This window comes from Vicugna pacos, chromosome 29 (genome assembly GCF_048564905.1).
Source record: "Vicugna pacos chromosome 29, VicPac4, whole genome shotgun sequence".
NCBI lineage: Eukaryota > Metazoa > Chordata > Mammalia > Artiodactyla > Camelidae > Vicugna > Vicugna pacos.
In genome coordinates, this window is record NC_133015.1 from 14927288 (window position 1) to 14946626 (window position 19339).

General features: G+C 42.8%; 1 protein-coding gene across 1 annotated transcript in view; it reads right to left on the reverse strand.

Annotated features, from left to right (window-relative positions):
- Nucleotides 1-19339, reverse strand: part of LOC107035089 (ryanodine receptor 2-like) — a 117391-nt gene that overhangs the window by 9499 nt on the left and 88553 nt on the right. Inside the window, exons 14-15 of the mRNA XM_072951847.1 lie at nucleotides 18489-18627; nucleotides 15036-15175 (exon numbers count right to left, since the gene is read on the reverse strand). The gene's annotated coding sequence lies outside the window, so the exon portion shown is untranslated. The remainder of the gene's footprint in view (nucleotides 1-15035; nucleotides 15176-18488; nucleotides 18628-19339) is intronic.

The window sequence follows — 19339 nt, forward strand, 5'->3', positions numbered from 1 at the left end:
AGGTCCCCAGGCAGGAGGGGGGGAGGGGAGGGGAGGGGAGGGGAGGGGAGGGGAGGGGAGGGGTGGGGGATGGAGGGAGGGAGTGTGACAGGAAGAGGGGTTGGGCACTTGGAAGGAGAAGAAGGGGGTCACAGAAAGGATGAGGGCCAATCAAGCTCTTGAGGGGAGAAGAAGGGTTCAGTCGGGTCAGGAGGTCAGGAGGTCAGCAGGTCAGGAAAACAAACAGCAGGCAAGTGGACTCTCAGGAGCAGCTGGAGGGGACAAGACGCCTCCCTCCAAGCCTTCTCCTGTCTGAAAGCTGCCTTAGCAACGCCTGATGCTTTATGCCCTCTCTCAACCAATCACCTGCCTTTGCCCCTGGTACCTCACAGTGGACATTCTGGATGACCTCACTTTTATAATGTGCCCCGCCTAACTGATCCCCCACCACCAACTGCCATCCAACCCTGGGTCCTCTCTGCAAACTTTTCTGACCTTATGCTTTCTGGTCCTGCCCAACCGATGTCCCCTGCCCCCTACTTCTGGGGTGCTCCCTCCTGCTTTCCCAAATTCCCAGGATTTCCCTTAGGCAGTGGCTGAAAAACATATTAAGTAGACAATGACAGAACCAAGAGGAATCAAATATACAGGCAGGGTGGGAGGTCCTCACTCCCCTTCACTCAGCACTGCACACAAAATGCAGAGAACGTCCACAAGACCGAGAAGATCTTAACAGCACACCATCTTAATCACATCGCCACACCCATGTGGCCGTCCTTATCTGTAGTACACCTGTAGGTGACACATTAATTTTAAGTACGTATGTTACATGCATAAAAATAAGCCCTATGATTTTTGCCAACAAATATATAAAACTATAAAAAATAATTATATATTGTCACCCCCTCTACACTGCACTTGGGTGATTCACTTACACCCAGGTTCAAGGAGGCAGAAACTACCTGGGTGGGACAGAAGCAAAGTTGTGCTTTGGGGCAGTACTGGCTGTGAGGGGGCCTGAGAAACCCTTTTGGGGTGGTGGGAAGACTTGGTGTCTAGATATGGGGGGTGGTTGTGTTCACTCAATCAAGAAATACTGAGCACATGGGGCCTGCCAGTCTCAAGAGTCAGGGAGACCCTCATATCTGTCCCTGTGAAGTGGCCAACTGCTGACAATGAGGAAGGGATGAGGTGCCTGGAGTGGCCACCAGAGTCCAGTGAGAGGGCCCCATACTCATCCAGGCTTTGGGCCCCAGCCCTGCCCGCTTCCCCCAGGAGCCCCAATTCCAGGCAAACTCTGAGGGGGGCTGAGGGCAGCAGCTCTCTCCTAAGTCTCAGGAGCTCCCACAGTCTGCCCAGCGCTCTTAGTGAGAAATGGGCAGGGGGCAGTCAGTGGTTTGGGACGCTCTGCCATTGACAAAGAGGAGCTGGGTGAAAATACCTGGCTCCTTACACGTCCCTCAATCCAATCCCCCAGGAGCCCCTTAAGCTCACAGGGCCCTCCCTCCTTCTAGCTGGGGCAGGTGGCCAGCCCTGCAGCAGCTCTGGGGTCCAGGCTGGGCCACCAACTGGTCAAGGGCCACCAACAGGTCAAGATATGACTGTGCTGCCCAGGAAGAGGGGGGACAGCAGTGAAGCAGTAAGTACCAGCAGGAGCAGCCTCTGTAACCAGGCTCCTCCACTGTGAGCAGGGCTGGGGCCAAAACGTGGCAGTGAGGGTGGGAGGGCTGGGAGAGGTGCAGCCCTGTGGCCCTGGACAGGGCTGGACCAGAGCCCAGGGCCTGAGGGCCTGGGGGGAGAGACAGAGAGAGATGGGCAGGGAGAGGGACAGTGCATGAGTGACTGAGAGAGAGAGATGGGAGTCAGGTCCTAGAGAGTGACAGACAGTAACGGGGGAACAGGGTAGGAAGAGCAGATAAAAGACGAGGCAAGAAGGAAAGAGGGAGCCAGCCCACAGTGCATGGTGGAGGACGAAGGGCCAGGGTGGCCTGACTCTGGGAAGGGGCCCAGAGTGGAGGGGGCAGAAAAGGCAGGAATCCTGGCCTCACAGTCCCTCCTGCTCTAAGGCTCTCACCTCCCTGGAGCTGAGCTCCCCAGGGGTCAGTGTACTTGCAAAGACTGGTACCTCCCATTTTTCTTGGGACTGCTGGTACCAGCCTCTGTGTCTGTCTCTGTTGGGGCTGACTTCCAGGAGAATGGGCTGCCCCTGGGGAGGAAACTCCAGAGCCTGCCCTGTGGGGAGTTGACCCCGACTCCTCACAGACCCAGTGGGGCTGTGTTTCCAACTGCACTGCTGGGCCTTCCTGGTCCCACAGCCAGGCTTCAGGCGCTGTGCTGGCTCCAGGATCCCCTGGCCTGGAGGGACTGAGTCCCATCCAGGGTGAGCAGGCTTCAGGGATCCTGGGTCTCCTCCTACTGTCAATCAGAATTCCTTCCAACCCTCAGGAGTTGGGACCCTCTGTAAATCACCAATTAGCATCAGGTCAAAGGTATTGAGGTCTCACACTAAGCAATAAAATGTGCCAACTGACCAAATTCAAAGTGCAGTGTTCCAATTACACAACATTCTCAATACCCATTTTATGGATGAGAAGACAGAGGGGATGTGAATCATCTAAGGGTCTCAGGGCAGCGAGTGCTGTAACTTTACCCTGAACCAAGATCTACCTTGGAAAGCAATTCCACCTGGAGCCCGTCCTGTGACCTGCTCCCTAAGGTTCTGAGGAAGACCATTGGCTTTTCCTTGGGAAATTCCTCTTGCAATGATATTAAGTCATGCATCAGTCAGGACAAACAGTGAGGATGTGTTCACGAGGGATCCTGACTCTTAACGGCAAGTCAACTTTGTCTCAGGAAATGGGTCTTCTATTATCATTAATTCGGGCACCAAGGTAAATAAGAGTAAAAACATAAAATCCATCATACATATAAGTACTTTTAATTTAAAATATAAATAACTTTATGAACTATAAATGGATGCATTGCATTGGTCCATGACAAACAGGACATTACGTACATTTATTACAAAGAAGTGCTGTCATGGGTGGGGATGTGGTGACAAGAGCAGGGTCATTTTTAGCAGAGAAGGAGGTCCTACAGCTCTCAGTACAGGGTGGGTAAGTTCACAGTGCTTCTCCCCACGACCAAACTCTCACCACACATACACACACACACAGGCAAATGCACATAGATCCTAAAATGACCATCTACCTTCTGATCAGAAAAAAGATAAAGATATGTGCTCACACCACCTAACACCACACTGACCACACACACAGTTCCCGTAACTTCTTAATACTTCAGTTCTATGAGCCTCTGAAGTTCCCCTCACTTGCGCTCACCATCATCTAACAAAGAAATCATAAACAATACTTCAAGTTTGATTCATTACAGTTCCTCTAAGAACTTATATTATTGCAAGTGTCAGAAGAATATAACATTCAATTTCAGATGGAGTTTTTGGCTCAGTAGTTTTCATGGTTAAAAGCTTCCACTGACTACACAAAATTATTGGCTCTACTTTTCTCGTTCTGTGCTTTCTGTCCTAACTAAAATTTCCCTATACATCTCGTTATTTTGGATTTCAGTCAGTGGCCTGATAGTGCATTTTGTAGATAGTTTGATTGTTCCTATAGATCGCTATCTATTGATGAGCATTTTATTCTTTTAGTATTAAATAGAGCAACTGACTTCCAATCTACAGCTTTTCCTGTAACTGGAGAAACAATAAAGCTTATACTGACGTCACTCACCAATACACTACCAGACTTACAGCTTGTCCTGATCGCACTCTGACCTCCTCCAGTCAGTGCCCAGAAAAATCAAGCCCACATATGTGTGGATGTGACTCTATAGGGCCAGCACGCCCACCTTCTCCATTTACTTACTCTCAGTTGTCACTACTTTCCTATATTTGACCTAGAAGTTGCCCTCCTCCTACCCCTACCCTGAGCATTTCAAGAGTAACCTAAAAACTAAACTCTTCATGGCACAAACTGTAATCGCATTACTAGTAGTCATAAGGTTAACCTATGAATGAATTTAAAAGGATTAGAATGAACGTATGGTAATTACTTTAAACAAAAACATTCTGACTCATAAAATTATAATTAACTTCATAATTATCAAATAGCATTACTCTATATTACTATCCTCTTTGTATTTACAGTATCCTATATGGATACTAATATACAAATCACACTTAATATCCCCATTACTATGCTTAGATGGCACAATATCATCAGTTTTCATTACAGCCACTGTCACCATGCTCAGCACCCATTCTACATGAGCTGGCATAACACCTACTATCAGTGCTCCCCGCCTGTGCGGCTGCACCGGGACCGTCACTAATAGCTGTGGGATCCAGCGCCTACGGTACTGATTATGTACAAAATCTTAACCTCTTCAAGGCTAAAACTCATTATTCCAAACATTATAGTAATACAATTAACATGATTGTCAAAAATTATATCCTCTGAATTAACACTAAACCTTATAGCCTATTAACCAGCCTTACCAGCTCACTCTTCCTGAATCAACTGACACAGCCTTCACTTTTCACTAGCCTCCTGTTAGTGCCTCCACTTGCATCAACAACGTCTCTTCTTCCACCAGCACACACAGCCAGCCGATTTCATCCATCCCAGCAATCATTAACCCCCAAAACTGTATCATCACAAATATCCTTACTACAAACATCCTTAAACTTTCACACTTCACAACTGACCACATTCTATAGTTTAATCAAAACAACATTAGTCAAAACCCTAATTATTTACTACCCACTAAGAAAATCAGACAAGATGATTAAATTCAGGACTCTATTTCTTACTGTATGTACTCCTTGGATCATTTCCACTTGTCACTGCACTAATTTTTACCCAGAATCTTGTAGGTTCCTTACATTTTATAATAATTTAACACTAAACTCAGGCAGCATCCATTTCTTAATCTGGTGTTTCCCTATGACTGACATATGTAAGAGCGTTTAGACTAAGCAGACCCCTTTAGGACCTGCTCCTTTGGTTCCCAAGGGCTTAACTGGAGTTTGCATTCCTGGACCCAGAGCACCTGCAGTCATGCTGCTCACACTAGGCAGCTGGGGCACATGACACATTATAATACTCAATCCCTTGGAAAACCAGATGGCATATCCTGTCCTTATACTATCTTTACAAAGAATGATTATAACGAGCCCCATCTGTCTGTGCCAGACAGAAGTATAGCTGCTCCCAGCAGGGCTCCCCACCAGCCACACACAGTAGGAGCTGTGGGCATCCGTACTCAGACAGCATGGTGTCACAGTGGTGCTCCAGCCCTCATAACCACCCACGCCTTATGTCATGGTCTGAACCACGTGTCAGGCACCCAGGCACAGGGTTCAGCACCGGGACAAGGAGTCCCCTCAGCTGGGGTGAAAACCAGCGAGCTTGCTGGGGCGCTGTAAGACGCGGAGCCACTGCTCTTGAACAGCCTGTGCAGAGACCCGCTGACTCCCCGTCACGGCAGGGACACAGCAGGCTGAACACTGCCTGGGGCTCCGGCCGGCTGGCAGGGGTGGCTCAGGGGGAACCCCGGACTCCCCCAGGCTCCTGCTCCCGCCCTCCGTGTTCTGGTGCTGCTCCCCACTCAAGCAGAGGCTTCCACTGCCAGTGAGAGTGCACACCGTGGGAGAAAGTGGCGTTGGCCTGGGTGTGGCCCTGCCTCTGAAAAGACGGCCGGCAGGCACGGCCAGCTAGTGTCCCTGCACACACTCTGCAGGGAACAGCACTAGCACCAGGGCAGGGCCTGCCATCCCCAGAACTCACTTTCCTGTGCACACCTAACGGGGTGGAGCCAGCTCAGTGGTGCGGCCCCAATCTCTATGGCCCCGACTCACCCTCTAGCCAAGGTGTGCACACTGGGGAAAAGGTAAAACCAGTACAGAAGGGCCGCTGCAAGCCCTCAGGCCTCAGCCACATCCCAAACCAGAGACTGCCACCTCACCCAGGAGAACCCCACTCCCACAGAGATCCTGCTCCAGCCCCACAGGACCCCGTGCCACAACTGATAGGGCTGGAACAGTCACTGAGCAGAGGAGAAGCCCCTGCTTCAACCTGGAACTGGCTCCAGTCCCTCTGACTCCAGCCCTGCTGCCCCCATGGCAGTGGCTGCCAGCATGTCCCGGGGGAAGAGGGCAGCCCAGGATCACTTCAGGTCCAGCTCTTCCCAACAAACCTGCTGGGCACAGAAGACTGCACAGGAATGCTCTCACACAAGGACACCTTTCATTCTGGGGCAGATAACTGTTTCACCTAATTTCACAGAAATACAGAAAGTTAAAATGAGAAGACACAAGAACACATTTTAAATGAAAGAATAACAAAATAATCATAATGAAAAGAAATACTTCACCTGACAAAGAGGTCAAAGCAATAGCAACAAGAATGATAACTGAACTGGGAAAAAGAAGAAATGAGCCGACCAGGATAATTGTCAAAAGAACTAGAAAATATAAAAAAGAACCAATCAGAGCAGAACTGCAGGTAGTACAGAAGATAAGGCAATGCAGATGATCCATTAGCAATCTGGAAGACAGAATGAAAAACACCCAATCAAAAAAGCAAGAAGGAAAGGCCTGCTACGTGAGTTTAAAGCACTTCTGAGACAGCATCAAGCATAGTAACACTCACATTACAGGAGTCCCTGCAGGGAGAGAGAAAAAGGCTGAGAAAACATTGGATAAAATTAAGGCTGAAAACTTCCCTAATCTGAAGAAGGAAACGAGTATCAAGGCACAGGAATCAGAGAGTCCCAAACAGGATCAGCTGAGACAGACTCACATCAAGACATATCATCATTCAAAAAGCAAAATTTAAAGACAATGATAGAATTCTACAGGCAGCAAGAAAAAAGGAAAGTGTCACAGAAAAGGAAATCCTTCATGAGCCTATATCAGCTGTCTTTACTGCACATATTTTTTAAATTTACATATATGCACTGTTCATTGTCTCTAAGAATGTTTAGAGCTTTAGCTTTTTAAACTTATGTAGTTATTAAAGGAATAAAGCCAAACACAATAAAAATTCAAAAAGATACACACATCCCACTATTAACAGCAACACTATTTACAATTGCCAAGACATGAAAGCATCCCAAGTGCACATCAACAGATGAATGGATAAAGGAGATGCACCATATGTAGGTAACAATACAATTCACCCATAAGAGAGAAGGGTATTTTTCCATTTGTGGCCCTTCATTCACTTTTTTTAACTTCAAAACCCAGAATTTTAGAACTGGCATAAACATTTCTATTGCATCAAAACCAACAAAATACCTAGAAATAAACTTAACCAAGGAGGTTACGTATATTCTGAAAACTGTAAAACACTGATGAAGGAAATTGAGTATGATACAAAGAAATGGAAAGATATCTTATGCTCTTGGGTTGGAAGCAACGACATTATCAAAATGGTATCTACCCAAAGGAATCTACAGATCCAATGTAACCCCTGTCAACACTCATGGCATTTTTCACAGAACCAGAACAATTCCAAAATTTATATGGAACAATAAAAGACCCCTAACAGCCAAAGCAATCTTGTATACGTCTTTTTTTTTTTCCCCCTGCTCTCTTCTTTTTTGTTGTCTTTTCTTGCGGTTTGATGACTAGAGAAGTTCCTTGAACATTTGCTGTAAAGCTGGTTTGGAGGTGCTGAATTCTTTTAGCTTTTGTCTATTTGTGAAGCTTTTGATTTCTGCATCAAGTCTGAACATGAGCCTTTCTGGATAGAGTATTCTTCATTGTACATTTTTTTTCTTTTATCACTTTAAGTATGTCATGCTGCTCCCTTCTGGTCTGTAGATTTTCTGCTGAGAAATCAGCTGATAACCTTATGTGAGTTCCCTTGTGTGTTGTTTTGTTGCTTTTCTCATGCTGATTTTAACATTTTCTCCTTATTTTTAATTTTTGTCAGTTTGATGACTATGTGCCTTGGTGTGTTCCTCTCTGTGTTGATCCAGGACTTGGGTGACTGTTTCCTTTCCCAAGCTGGGAAAGTTTTTGGTTATTATCTCACCAAAATTTTTCTCAGGTCCTTTCTCTCTCTCTTCTCTTTCAGGGACCCCTATAATGTGAATATTAGTGTGCTCCATGTTGTCCCAGAGTTCTCTTAAACTGTCTTCATTCCTTTTCTTTTTTTTTTTCCTGCTCTGCAGTAGTGATTTCCACTAATTTGTCTTCTAGCTCACTGATCAGTTCTGCTTCATTTAGTCTATTCTTGGTTCCTTCAAGTGTCTTAGATCATTAAAATGATTTTAGTGATTTTACTCTTCAACTGTTTGGGTATTCTTTATATTTTCCAACTTTTTGCTGAAAATTTTGCTCTGTGCATCTGTACTCCTGTTCAGTTCTCTAAACATCTTCACCATCATCACTTTAAAACTTTCTCAGATAAATTGCCTATCTCCTCATCACTTATTTCTTCTTCTGGGATTTTATCTTGTGCCTTGGCCTGGGAGTTATTGTCTGCTGTCTCATTCTGTCTTTCTGTATGTATTTTTAGGTAGGTTAGTTATATTTATTGACCTTGAAGCAGCAGCCCTCTGTGGCACATGTCCTATGTGTCCCAGCAGTATGCTCCTCTCCTGTCACCCAAGGGCCAAAGTCCAGCCAGTCCCAGTGTGGAATCTGGCTTGTGTGTGGACTCCTTCCATGGGTTTTGGCACTGTTGTTTTCTTCTTTCTGGTATCTGCTCCCTGGTGGATGAGGCTGGACTAGAGGCTTATATGCAGGCTTCCTGGCTGGAGGAGCCAGTGCCTGCCCACTGCTGGGTGAAGCTCGGTCCTGGACCTTTGGTGGGTAGGGCCCTGTTTAGAAGCCTTTGTGGCTCAGGAAGTCTGCTGATGGGTGGGGCTGGTCTTGGTTCTAATGATCCAATCAAGATGTCAGCCTCCAGGAAAGTTCATGTAGATGAACTCTCCCAGAATGTCTTCTACCAGCTATTATGTCCCCTGGGTGAGCCACAGGTGTCCTCTATGTCCCCAGGAGACCTTCCAAAGCCAACAGGCAGGTCTGGCCCAGGTTCCTATGAAATCACTACCTCTGCCCTTGAACCTGACACACACGAGATTGTGTGTATGCTTCCCAAGAGAATGAAGTCTGTTTCCCCCAGTCCTGTGGAGCTCCTAGAGCTAAGCCCCACTGGCCTTCAAAACCAGATGTCCTGGGGTCTCCTCCACTTCCCAATGCTGGAATCATGGGCTGCAGAGCCTGACGTGGGGTTTAGAACTCTCAGTCTGGTGGAGGGTCTCTGTGATTCATTCTTCAGCTTCTGGTTCACCCACCCTGAGGGGTATGGGGCCTGATTATATCATGAGAATGCCTCTCGCAGCATCCTGCTGTGGTTCCCTTTTTATACTTCAAGTTGAAGATCTTTTCTGCTAGGTTCCAGTCTTTTATTTGATGCTTGTTTAGCAGTCAGTTGTGGGTTCATTGCAGTTGTGAGGAGAGGTCATGGAGAGCCTATCAGCTGTTTTTCAACAGTCATTGCAGGCCAGAAGGAACAGTCACAATATATTTAAATGACTTAAAAGGAAAAATCTAGAAACGAGGCTACCTACTCAGCAAAGATTAATCACAATTGAAAGACAGTTAAAGAGCTTCCCAGATGAGCAAAAACTAAGATTTCATCAATCCTAAACTGACCTTACAAGATATATTAAAAGATTTTCTTCATGTGAAACAGAGTAAGAAATAAGAACTTGTGTGAAGGGGAAAATCCCACTTTAAGGGCAAAAATGGAGCAATGGCTGTGAATTAACCACTTAAATAAGCTATTACAAAGACTAAAAGACAAAAATTGTAAAAGCAAGTATAATTACAGTAAACATTTAAATGAGGCATATACTTATATGAGGCATGAAGATGTAAAAAATGTAATCAAAAACAAAAAAAAGGTTGGGGGAGTAAAACAGTAGGTCATTTAGAATTTATATGACTTTAAATGACAATCACTTTAAGACAATCAGATATTGTAATGCAGCAAAGTATATGAACTTCATGGTAACCATAAATCAAAAACCTACAGTAGATGTGCAAAAACTAGAGAAACACAAATATAACAATAAAGAAAATCAACTAACCATAAGAGAAGAGTATGAAGGAAGAAAGACAGAGAAGAACTACAAAAACACTTGGCAAGGCAGAAGGATAGAAGATTAACATACACAAATAAGTTTGCATTTCTTTACACTAACAATGAAATGATAGGAAAAGAAAGTAAAAAAAAAAAAAAAACCCACATCCAAAACAATAAAATACTTAGGAAAAAATGTGGCCAAGCAGGTGAAAGACTTATACATGAAGAACTACAAAACATTGATTAAAGAAATGAAAGATGACTTAAAGAAATGGAAAGATATCCTATATTCTTGGATTAGAAGAATTAATACTGTTAAAATGGCCATACTGTCCAAGGCAATCTACAGATTTAATGCAATCCCTATCAAGTTACCCAGGACATTTTTCACAGAACTCGAGCAAATAATCCTAAAGTTTGTATGGAATCATAAAAGATGTAGAATTGCCAAAGCATTACTGAAGAAAAAGAATAAAGCTAAAGGAATGATCCTCTAAACTTCAGACAATACTGCAGAGCTACAGTAATCAAAACAGTGTGGTGTTGGATCAATGGAACAGAATAGAGAGCCCAGAAATAAACACACAGACCTACAGTTCATCTTCGGCAAAGGAGGCAAGATACACAGTGGAGAAAAGGCAGTCTCTTCAGCAAGTGGTGTTGGGAAAACTGCATAGCAGCATGTAAATGAATGAAGTTATTAGGACACTCTCTCACACCATACATAAAAATAAACTCAAAATGGCTTAAAGATTGAAATACAAGACATAACATCATAAAACTGCTAGAATAGAACATAGACAAAACATTCTCTGACATGTATTATAGCAATATGTTCTTAGGTCAGTCTCCCAAGGCAAGAAATACAAGCACAAATAAACAGATGGGACCTAATCAAACTTACAAGTTTTTTTGCACAGCAAAGCAAACCATAAAGAAAATGAAAAGACAAATTTTGAAACTGAAGAAAATATTTGCAATCAATGTGACCAAAAAGGGCTTAATTTCCAAAATATCCAAACAGCACATAAAACTCAATAACAAGAACAACACAACAGATGACTCAAACCCCAAAATAGGCTGAAGACCTAAATAGTCATTTCTCCAAAGAAAACTACAAATGGCCAACAGGTGCATGAAAAGATGCTGAACATTGCTAATTATTAGAGAAATTCACATCAAAACTACAATGAGGTATCACCTCACACCAGTCAGAATGGTCATCATTAAAATGTCTACAAAAAACAAATGCTGGAGACATCAGGCAAAGGGAACTCTCCTACACTGCTGGTGGTACTGCAAATTGGTACAACTATTATGAAAAACAGTATGGAGGTTCCTTAAAAAACTAAAAGTATAGCTATCATGTGATCCAACAATCCCATTCTTGGACTTATCCAAAGAAAGCACTAAATTAAAAGTATATATGCATCCCAATGTTCAAGCAGCATTTATTTACAGTAGCCAAGACATGGAAGCAACCTACATGTCCCTTGTCAGATAAATGGATAAAAAAGTGTTTTTTATATATATATATTTTATACACACACACTAGAATAGCACTCAGCCATAAAAAAAGAATGAAATGATACTATTTGCAGCAACATGCATGGCCCTAGAGATTACACTAAGTAAGTTGGTTACAGAAAGATAAATACCACATGATATCATTTATATGTGGAATTTAAAACATGCCACAAGTGAACTTATTTACAAAACAGAACAGACTCAGAGACATAAAAAACAAACTTAAGATTGCCAGGTGGAAAGCAAGAAGGAAGATACATTAGATGTTTGGGATGAGTAGATACAAACAACAATAGATACAAACTACTACATATAAAATAAATAAAAAACAAGGTCTTCCGGTAAGGCACAGGAAAACCTTTTCAATATCCTGTAATAAACCATAATGAAAAAGAATATGAAAAGGAGTGTGTGTATATATATATATATATATATATATATATATATATATATATATATATATATATATAAATAATATATACAACTAAAGGACTATGCTGTACACATTCAACTAAAGTATTATTATATGAATTAAGCCATTATGTAAACATAACAGAATAACAGTAGACTATACTGGAAAATGCAATACTGTTCAAGATTCAAAAATAATTGTAAATTATCCCATTAGCAGAAAAACAATGATAAAATAATGATTAAGTAGGATAACTGTAAAAAGGTATTTAATAAACTTCCATCAATCAGTCATGAAAATAACTCTTAGCAAAACTGTGAAAGAAAGCAACTTCCATGACAAAGTGAAAATAATCAAAACAGTATGGTGTTGGCTTAGAAACAGACATGTATATCAATGGAACAGAACAAAGCTCATCAATAAACCTGCCCATGTATCATCAATAATTTACAACAAGGGAGTCAAAAATATACAATGGGGAAAAGACAGTTTCTTCACCAAATGGTGTGGGGAAACCTGTATAGCTATGTGCAAAAGAATGAAAATGGACCCCTATCTTATTACCATACCCAAAATTCAACTCAAAATGCATGAAGGACTTGAATGTAAAACTAAACTACTGTATGTAAAACATAAAACTACTATAAGAAATCACAGAAAGTAAGCTCCCTGACATCAATCTTGATGATGAGCTTTTGGATTTGACACCAAAAGCAAAGGAAACAAAAATAAAGATAAGCATGTGGGATTATATCAAACTAAAAAAGCTCCTGCACAGCAAAGGAAATTAACAAAAACATGAGAAAAAGTACCTTACTGAATGGGAGAAGAGAACTGCAAATAATACAACCGAGAAGGGGCTGACATACAAAATATATTTAAAAGCTCCTACAACTCATAACAACAACAAAACAAAAAACCCCAATCTGATTAAAACATGAAAAGGATCAGTATCACTTGTCATCAGGGAAACAGAAATCAGTATCACAACAAAGTATCACCTCCCATGTGTTAGAATGGCTATTATCAAAAAGACAAGACAAAACAAGGTTTGGAAAGACATGGAGAAAAGGGAAACCTGTGACTGTTGGGAACATAAATTAGTGGAGCCACAATATAAAACCACATGGAAGGTTCCCAAAATATTAAACATAGGGCTACTATATGATCCAGCAATTCCATTCTTATTTCTCTGAAAGAAATGAAAACACTAATTTGAGAGGGGATCTGCATGCCCATCTTCACTGCAGCATTGATTGCCAACAATCAAGATACAGAAACAACTGAAGTGTCCATCAGCGGATGAATGGACGAAGAAAATCTGGTATGCCTGTATATGTCTAACAACACACTATTAAGTCATTAGAAAGAATGAGATCTTGCTGTTTGCATCAACATGGATTGACCCTGAGGGCATTATGCTAAATGAAATAAATTAGACACAGATAAACATGCATGATTTCATTTACAGGTGGGAACTAAGACAAAACCAAAAACAAGCTCACAGATACAGAGAACAGACTGGTGGTTGCCAGGTGTGGGGAGGAGGAGAGGGGCAATACTGGTGAATGCCGGCAATAGATACAAACTTCCATTTACAAAATAAATAACATGGGGTCATGACACATACACTGTGATGACTATAAGTAATAATACCACATAAAATATTTGATATTACTAAGGGAGTAGAATCTTATCACAGGAAAAAAATGTGTAAATATACCATCTTCTGGGTCAGCCAACTTTCTGAATAAAGTCACTATTCCTTGCCCCAACAACTTGTCTTCTGATTTATTGGCCTGTTGTGCACTGAGCAGAATGAGTTTGGACTCAGTAACAGTAACAAATTATATAATTAATGAGCAAACATTGAAAGTTTTCCCTGTAACTGGAACCAGATACCAGCTTTCACCCCTTCTGTTCAATATGTACTGAAGACACTATCAGGATAATGATGCAATAACAACAACAATAAAATAGGCATAAAGATCAAATTTTAAGCAAGAAAACTGTCATTGTATGTGCATGGCATTATCACATGCACGGAAAATCCACCATAATCCAAAGACATTTATAATTAGTAAGTGAATTAAGGCATGGTTATTGGACTGAGGATCAGTATAAAATCAACCAGATTTTTCTGTCTGTAAGCAAGAAACAAAATAAAATTAACCTGCAAACAGCAGACCAGGAAATGGGTATCCACAAGAGAAAAGAATCAATAAAAGATCAACTTACATAACATTAAAAAAATAATGCTTCAGGTCTTGTTGCACCTGGTCTGCCCACTCCTCAGGGGCCGTGAGGCCTCCCCAGCCAGGCTGGGTCCAGCCCCAGCTGCGGGGCACTGTGCACAGGCCGGGCAGGGGCCCAACATCGGCCTCCCTGTGCAGCTGGCACTCGCACGATACTGGCCCTAGTCAGATGTCCAGTGCCTCTGAGCCCAGGGGCCCTGAGTAATAGAAATTTTAAAAATAAGTCTTCAAATCGGTATAAGAAAAACACAAAGAACCAACAGGAAAGTGAAGCAGACCATACGAAGAAAAACAAGCCCAGGAGGCTGACAGAACTGAAAGGTAACTCTCCTGATGCAGGGCCAGGTGAGAGGATCCCAGCAGGAGCCTAGGACAAGATGCCAGGAGGCAGGACCACCAGGGAGGTGACAGCACCCCCTGCTGTGGGGGAGGGTCCCAGGCCCAGGACTTCCAGTGGGGGCTCCAGGTCTCCTGCCTCAGTCTTGACCCCCACTGCACCGCCAAGCATAGCCCCAAGTCACCACCCCCAAGCTGGGGAGGCTTGATTGGCCAGGTCAGAGAAAGTCATACAAAATGTGACTGTCACATGAGTGTCACACAGGACACACTATCAGACTGTCACACAAGAGACAAGACTCAACTGTCATCACAGTACTTCCTAAAGAAGAAAGCTTAATTTCACCCTCCAACCAGGGAACTACGTTACAAAATGTTCAAATGAATGAGTATCAGACTCACATATTTATTGGCTGGGTCACCAACAGTGGGGAAAAAAAGATCCTGTGCTGCTGAGCTGGCCCATCAGCGTGACCCTAGGGTACGGAGAGGCTGATGGTTGTCTCCCCAAAGACTCACATTCCTCGGTCCACTGCATGGTCCTAAATAAATCAAAACAATAGAGTTAGTGGCCTGTCTGCACACATGGTGGGCATGGGGGTGGAGGGAGGGGTATAAAAGAACTGTAACCAGGTCAGAGTAACTGTACCCAGGGATTTCACCACTCTCTGGGGTGTTTCCCCACTTGTGATAAAATCTGCATCTCCTACCTTTCTCACGTGGACCCATAAACAGTAAAAAGTGTTCCGTTCAGTACAAAAACAGACATATGGACCAATGGAACAGAATAGAGAGCCCAGAAATGAACCCACAAACTTTTGGTCAACTGATCTTCGACAAAGGAGGCACGAATATACAATGGAATAAAGATAGTCTCTTCAGCAAATGGTGTTGGGAAAACTGGACAGAAGCACGTCAATCAATGAAGCTAGAACACTCCCTTACGCCATACACAAAAATAAACTCAAAATGGATCAAAGACTTAAAATATACAAGATACAATAAACCTCCTAGAAGAAAATATAGGCAAAACATTATCTCACATACATCTCAGAAATATTCTTTTTGGGCAGTCTACGCAAGAAATAGAAATAAAAGCAAGAATAAACAAATGGGGCCTAATTAAACTTGGAAGCTTTTGCACAGCAAAAGAAACCATAAACAAAACAAAATGACAACCTACAGAAAGGGAGAAAATTTTTGCAAAAGATGAAACTGACAAAGGCTTGATCTCCAGAATATATAAACAGCTCATATGACTCAATAAGAAAAAAACAAACAACCCAATCCAAAATTGGGCAAAGACCTAAACAAGCAATTCTCCAAGGAAGAAATATAAATGACCAACAGGTACATGAAAAAATGCTCATTATCACTATCAGAGAAGTGCAAATCAAAACTACAATGAGGTTTATCACCTCACATCAGCCAGAATGGCCATCATTCAAAAAGTCCACAAATGACAAATGCTGGAGAGGCTGTGGAGAAAAGGGAACTCTCCTACACCGCTGGAGGGAATGCAGGTTGGTGCAGCCACTGTGCAAAACAGTATGGAATTCCTCAAAAGACTAGGAATACACTTACCATATGACCCAATAATCCCGCTCCTGGGCATATATACAGAAGGAACCCTACTTCAAAAAGACACCTGCACCCCAGTATTCACAGCAGCACTATTTACAACAGCCAAGACATGGAAACAGCCTAAATGTCCATCGACAGATGACTGGATAAAGAAGATGAGGTGTATTTCTACAATGGAATACTATCCAGCCATAAAACACGACAACATTAACACCATTTGCAGCAATGTGGATGCTCCTCAAGAACATCATCCTAAGTGAACTGAGCCAGAAAGAGAAAGAAAAATACAATGTGAGATCACTCATATGTGGAATCCGGAAAAAAAAAAAAAAGAACATACATACAAAACAGAAACAGACTCATAGACACAGAATACAAACTTGTGGTTGCCAAAGGGGAGGAGGGTGGGAAGGGACAGATTGGGAGTTTGAAATTTGTAAATACTGACAGGCATATGCATAACAGATAAACAAGATTATACTGTATAGCACAGAGAAATATATACAAGATCTTGTGGTAGCTCACAGCAAAAAAGAATGTGACAATAAATATATGTATGTTCATGTATAACAGAAAAATCGTGCTGTACACTGGAAATTGACACTGTAAACTGACTGTAACTGAATAAAAAATGTTTAAAAATAAAGTGCTCCATTCAGAGCTATGGTTACGTGCTGATCTTTCAGGGACAGAGACTAGGTTGGAACCTAAATGTACAGACTGGGAGAGAAAGGGATTTCAACTACTCTGACCACTTCCTCTTGAATGAAACAGAGAGGCCAAGCCCTCACATTTCAAACGTGCCCAGTTGGTGAGAAGACCCACTGCAGGGCAGAAGGGAAGGAACCTCCTTAACAAAGGTCCCAGATGAGAAAATGGCCCAATGACACTCACTCAGCCCAGAGGGCCTTTAGCCTGAATGAGAACGTGGGGAACCCGGGCAGAAGTAGGCGCCAAGCCTCCCCTCACCTGCGCAAGGTGGAGACAGCTCTCAGCACCCCTCCCTCACCACCCACCTGTCCAGCCTTCCTCACTGAATCACAAGGGAACTAAGTGGAAAGGATTTCAGCCCCATGTGTTGGTGCCCTGGGCGGGGCTGGGATTACTCCTCCATCCAAGTGGAGAGCAATGATGTTCCCGGAATAGGGTGTGTCTGGAATCAGCTGCTCCAAGTGCCCCATGTTGGTGTTTCCTGGCACCACAATCTGGAGGGGAGGACCTGACAAATTCTGTCTTTCGACAACCCAAATGCTTACTGAGTCTTTTATTTGTCAGCATAGTAACATTTATAGTAAAGGGCTGAGTCCACACACAGCAGAAGCCAACCTCTATGCTACCTCGTGAGATCTGCCCAGGCCACAGCATTAGATGTAATTTACCCTCATAAATTCCCTCTCCATTAAGTGTGAGCTCACACTTGACCCTTAGCAACTTCAGCAACCTCCCATTTAGGTTCCTGGGGAAGGTTCTCACATACAACATCCATGGCTTATTACAGTGACCCCAACACATCTCGAATGTTAGAGGCATGCACACGTAAGATACACTTCTTGGGGAGAGGTTTTTCTATTAAAATAGCTGCTCCATGCGATGGATAAAGGCAATGTCTGAACACGTCCTGCCACACAGGATGCAAATCAACATTCGGACAGGCTCAACTTGTGTTTATCTTTGTTCATGGTCCCTGCTTCTTTCTGTAAAGTCTCGTAAATTTACTTTCCCTCAGGTGTTCTGATGCTCTCCCTACTCAAATTAGTAATTTCTGCTCTCTGTGTTATTAATCTACTTAGAAAATGGAATAGTACCAAGGTAGATTGACAATCTGTTAAGAGCCAGTGAAGGCAAACTTTCAGGTAGGTTCCTAACAAAGATGTGTGTGTTATAATAAAAGCCCATACTGACAAGTCCTATGAATGATTTGCATTTACTACTGGGTTTTTTTTTTAACTCATATAGCTAAGTGCTATAACTCATACAGCATTTGCATTTTCCCCAAATGCATTTTTTGTTTACTAACCCTACAGTTGATACCCTTACAATTTAATTCCTCAAAAGCAATCACTTAAGCACTGTACGCAGGCATTTCTGTGGCCTGCATTCTCACAGGCTGCCAAGCACAACACAAACATGAGATTAAGTTCATCAGAAAATGAGTGTGCATGTGACCCAGGGCCACACCAACTCATCTACTGCCCTGCGCCAGCAACTACAGAAGGCGCCGTAAAATCTACAAAATTCTTCTGCCAGCTCTAAGCTGACAACAGTACTTACAGGTTCCAGGGGCCTCGTGCCAGCCAGGGGAGCACAGACACGCGGTGCTGCTGCACTGGCCAGGGACGGGGTCCAGCCAACGTCCCAGCTGTTCGGCGTCGGATTGTACACTTGGACATCTCTGGCAGTCCTCTCACCACTGAGAAAAGAAAAGCCAACACATATTTCATATGTCTACTTACACATGTCGAGCTATCACTTCCCCTGAACTTCTGCTCTGTAGTAGGAGAAATACTGACTTCCTTAAACTTTGAATTATCTACAAACAAAAGCAGGTGAAAACTCTCCAAATCCACACTTAGCCAAACTTAGCCAACTAGGGCCTTGGTCTCTATGGAAGCTAAGCTGGTGCCAATAAAAACAAGGGAGTAAAAGCAGTAGCACTGGGTTGGCCACAAAAGGACAAGGGGCAAGAGCGAGAAACTGAAAAAGCAGCTTCAGTTTTCCAGCACAGGTCAGGAGAGACAGACAAGAGGATTCTATCATCTCTACCTCTAAATGAGAACTGATAACACCAAGGACACCCATCTAACCCAGGCAGCTAGGTTAGCTGGTTTCAATCACTGCTTTCTTCTCATTCAACAAAAAGACACTGAATGTCTTCTGTGATTCAAAGAAAAGGCAAACATAGGGAGAAATCAAAGATACACTCAGTTCTCAATTAACTGCCCCAATAGTAACTTAGAAAGACATGCAAATTAAATCCATGTAACCCCAAACTCCAGTTTAGCCAAAAAACATGATTTTTCTAGACCACTAATCTTCCGCCAAAAGAAGTCATCCATACTTGCTTTCTTTTACCCATCAGCACGTATATTTTAAAGTCAAAAGAATATTTCGAGGTATGCACC